At 34.9% G+C, this 4828-nt stretch overlaps 2 non-coding genes across 2 annotated transcripts; both read right to left on the bottom strand.

Annotated features, from left to right (window-relative positions):
* Positions 1–1225: 1225 nt before the first annotated feature.
* On the bottom strand, positions 1226–1299 carry TRNAS-ACU (transfer RNA serine (anticodon ACU)). The gene has a single exon. It is a non-coding gene; the product is annotated as a tRNA-Ser (tRNA).
* A 2253-nt stretch (positions 1300–3552) lies between these two features.
* TRNAS-ACU (transfer RNA serine (anticodon ACU)) lies at positions 3553–3626 on the bottom strand. The gene has a single exon. It is a non-coding gene; the product is annotated as a tRNA-Ser (tRNA).
* Between the last annotated feature and the right edge of the window lie 1202 nt (positions 3627–4828).

Genomic DNA, 4828 nt, shown 5'->3' with positions numbered 1-4828 from the left:
TGAAATTTTGACTTGTCTACTTAAAGATCACCAAAATCTGATAACAAGGTCAATTACGTCCCTGGTTGGGATTGAACCACCAACCTTTTGGTTAGTAGCCGGACACACTAACCGATTGCGCCACAGAGACACTTTGCAAAAAGTACATACTGACAAAGTCAAATAAGCATACATCTAGAACGTTTCCTAGAAAAACTTTAAAAAGTCAATAATCTGGAGAGTTTTTGTAAGATGTTTCTTCCATCAACCAACGAAGAAACACATTGGTACTTTCCCATGATGACTGAGTGCTTCAGGATCTCTTGCACTTACATGTGCAGCAGAGTACTGCAATGGAAGCATGCTGGGCCCATAACCCAGAGGTAGGCAGATTGAAACTATCCTTTGCTATATGCATTTTTTTTTGTTAATTTAAGTAATCAAAACTGGGATTGATATTTTTGCTCTTTTATTTTTTCTTAAAGTACAATAACTTTTACCATTTTAATTTGTTTTAATAGTATATTGACAGTATAGTTTTCTTTAAAAAATCCACTTAATTTTCTTTACCCTATTATTAAAAGGGTAATTGACAAAAACAAACTACATTGTCACCAGAAGAGCAATACAAAATGTACAAGTGATATATTAAAATCATCTTTCCAGCTTGAATTTCAATGATGCATTGGGGCAACGATTTTGTGAGAAACATCTTCACCCTTAAATAAAGATTTTCTTAATTCCTTACCTGTGTGCTAATTAGATATCACCTTGTTTTCACATTAAACAGACTTCTACATGAGAAAGCAGCAAGGATGCAGTGGCGTTAATGTTTCCTGGTGTCAACCTGTATTATTTCAGTAGACATTGAAATGAGGATGCATCTTGCTGCCTTTCCAATGAAGCAAGTTTAATTTAGTAATAGGTGAAAAACCATCCCTACAAAGGTGTTAATCAGAGACTTGGCTTTGTGGACACTTTTCAGAGAACAAATTTGTTAGCATAAAAATAAAGCCAGAAATGAAGAGCTGTTTAATCACTCAATTGGATTTTTTTTGCCAGCATATTTCTTTTTCTCTGCAACCCACTGCTAAATTGTGCTTCCTAGCTGTTTTTATAAAATCAATGAATCAAATCTAACTCTGATTACATCAGAGAAGGCCAGGTACCCTACACCATAACAGGGGGTTTGAAATTTTGACTTGTCTACTTAAAGATCACCAAAATCTGATAACAAGGTCACTTACGTCCCTGGGTGGGATTGAACCACCAACCTTTTGGTTAGTAGCCGGACACACTAACCGATTGCGCCACAGAGACACTTTGCAAAAAGTACATACTGACAAAGGCTAATAAGCATACATCTAGAACGTTTCCTAGAAAAACTTTAAAAAGTCAATAATCTGGAGAGTTTTTGTAAGATGTTTCTTCCATCAACCAACGAAGAAACACATTGGTACTTTCCCATGATGACTGAGTGCTTCAGGATCTCTTGCACTTACATGTGCAGCAGAGTACTGCAATGGAAGCATGCTGGGCCCATAACCCAGAGGTAGGCAGATTGAAACTATCCTTTGCTATATGCATTTTTTTTTGTTAATTTAAGTAATCAAAACTGGGATTGATATTTTTGCTCTTTCATTTTTACTTAAAGTACAATAACTTTTACCATTTTAATTTGTTTTAATAGTATATTGACAGTATTGTTTTCTTTAAAAAATCCACTTAATTTTCTTTACCCTATTATTAAAAGGGTAATTGACAAAAACAAACTACATTGTCACCAGAAGAGCAATACAAAATGTACAAGTGATATATTAAAATCATCTTTCCAGCTTGAATTTCAATGATGCATTGGGGCAACGATTTTGTGAGAAACATCTTCACCCTTAAATAAAGATTTTCTTAATTCCTTACCTGTGTGCTAATTAGATATCACCTTGTTTTCACATTAAACAGACTTCCACATGAGAAAGCAGCAAGGATGCAGTGGCGTTAATGTTTCCTGGTGTCAACCCGTATTATTTCAGTAGACATTGAAATGAGGATGCATCTTGCTGCCTTTCCAATGAAGCAAATTTAATTTAGTAATAGGTGAAAAACCATCCCTACAAAGGTGTTAATCAGAGACTTGGCTTTGTGGACACTTTTCAGAGAACAAATTTGTTAGCATAAAAATAAAGCCAGAAAATTAAGAGCTGTTTAATCACTCAATTGGATTTTTTTTTGCCAGCATATTTCTTTTTCTCTGCAACCCACTGCTAAATTGTGCTTCCTAGCTGTTTTTATAAAATCACTGAATCAAATCTAACTCTGATTACATCAGAGAAGGCCAGGTACCCTACACCATAAGAGGGGGTTTGAAATTTTGACTTGTCTACTTAAAGATCACCAAAATCTGATAACAAGTTCAATTACGTCCCTGGGTGGGATTGAACCAAAAACCTTTTGGTTAGTAGCCAGACACACTAACCGATTGCGCCACAGAGACACTTTGCAAAAAGTATATACTGACAAAGGCTAATAAGCATACATCTAGAACGTTTCCTAGAAAAACTTTAAAAAGTCAATAATCTGGAGAGTTTTTGTAAGATGTTTCTTCCATCAACCAACGAAGAAACACATTGGTACTTTCCCATGATGAGTGAGTGCTTCAGGATCTCTTGCACTTACATGTGCAGCAGAGTACTGCAATGGAAGCATGCTGGGCCCATAACCCAGAGGTAGGCAGATTGAAACTATCCTTTGCTATATGCATTTTTTTTTGTTAATTTAAGTAATCAAAACTGGGATTGATATTTTTGCTCTTTTATTTTTACTTAAAGTACAATAACTTTTACCATTTTAATTTGTTTTAATAGTATATTGACAGTATAGTTTTCTTTAAAAAATCCACTTAATTTTCTTTACCCTATTATTAAAAGGGTAATTGACAAAAACACCAGAAGAGCAATACAAAATGTACAAGTGATATATTAAAATCATCTTTCCAGCTTGAATTTCAATGATGCATTGGGGCAACGATTTTGTGAGAAACATCTTCACCCTTAAATAAAGATTTTCTTAATTCCTTACCTGTGTGCTAATTAGATATCACCTTGTTTTCACATTAAACAGACTTCTACATGAGAAAGCAGCAAGGATGCAGTGGCATTAATGTTTCCTGGTGTCAACCTGTATTATTTCAGTAGACATTAAAATGAGGATGCATCTTGCTGCCTTTCCAATGAAGCAAGTTTAATTTAGTTATAGGTGAAAAACCATCCCTACAAAGGTGTTAATCAGAGACTTGGCTTTGTGGACACTTTTTAGAGAACAAATTTGTTAGCATAAAAATAAAGGCAGAAAATGAAGAGCTGTTTAATCACTCAATTGGATTTTTCTGCCAGCATATTTTTTTTCTCTGCAACCCATTGCTAAATTGTGCTTCCTAGCTGTTTTTTATAAAATCACTGAATCAAATCTAACTCTGATTACATCAGAGAAGGCCAGGTACCCTACACCATAAGAGGGGGTTTGAAATTTTGACTTGTCTACTTAAATATCACCAAAACCCAATCACAAGGTCAATTATGTCCCTGGGTGGGATTGAACCACCAACCTTTTGGTTAGTAGCCAGACACACTAACCGATTGCGCCACAGAGACACTTTGCAAAAAGTACATACTGACAAAGGCTAATAAGCATTCATCTAGAACGTTTCCTAGAAAAACTTTAAAAAGTCAATAATCTGGAGAGTTTTTGTAAGAATTTTCTTAAATCAACCAACGAAGAAACACATTGGTACTTTCCCATGATGAGTGAGTGCTTCAGGATCTCTTGCACTTACATGTGCAGCAGAGTACTGCAATGGAAGCATGCTGGGCCCATTACCCAGAGGTAGGCAGATTGAAACTATCCTCTGCTATATGCATTTTTTTTGTTAATTAAAGTAATCCAAAACTGGGATTGATATGTTAGCTATTTTATGTTTACTTAAAGTACAATAACTTTTACCATTTTAATTTGTTTTAATAGTATATTGACAGTATTGTTTTCTTTCAAAAATCCACTTAATTTTCTTTACCCTATTATTAAAATGGTAATTGACAAAAACAAACTACATTGTCACCAGAAGAGCAATACAAAATGTACAAGTGATATATTAAAATCATCTTTCCAGCTTGAATTTCAATGATGCATTGGGGCAACGATTTTGTGAGAAACATCTTCACCCTTAAATAAAGATTTTCTTAATTCCTTACCTGTGTGCTAATTAGATATCACCTTGTTTTCACATTAAACAGACTTCCACATGAGAAAGCAGCAAGGATGCATTGGCGTTAATGTTTCCTGGTGTCAACCTGTATTATTTCAGTAGACATTGAAATGAGGATGCATCTTGCTGCCTTTCCAATGAAGCAAGTTTAATTTAGTAATAGGTGAAAAACCATCCTTACAAAGGTGTTCATCAGAGACTTGGCTTTGTGGACACTTTTCAGAGAACAAATTTGTTAGCATAAAAATAAAGCCAGAAAATGAAGAGCTGTTTAATCACTCAATTGGATTTTTTTGCCAGCATATTTCTTTTTATCTGCAACCCACTGCTTAATTGTGCTTCCTAGCTGTTTTTATAAAATCACTGAATCAAATCTAACTCTGATTACATCAGAGAAGGCCAGGTACCCTACACCATAAGAGGGGATTTGAAATTTTGACTTGTCTACTTAAAGATCACCAAAATCTGATCACAAGTTCAATTACGTCCCTGGGTGGGATTGAACCACCAACCTTTTGGTTTATAGCTGTACACACTAACTGATTGCACCACAGAAACACTTTGCGAAAGTATATACTGACAAAGGCTAAT

Source organism: Pseudophryne corroboree, chromosome 8 (genome assembly GCF_028390025.1).
Source record: "Pseudophryne corroboree isolate aPseCor3 chromosome 8, aPseCor3.hap2, whole genome shotgun sequence".
NCBI classification, from domain to species: domain Eukaryota; kingdom Metazoa; phylum Chordata; class Amphibia; order Anura; family Myobatrachidae; genus Pseudophryne; species Pseudophryne corroboree.
The sequence above is the reverse complement of the archived record's forward strand: the minus strand, read 5'-3'. Positions and strand labels throughout refer to the sequence as shown.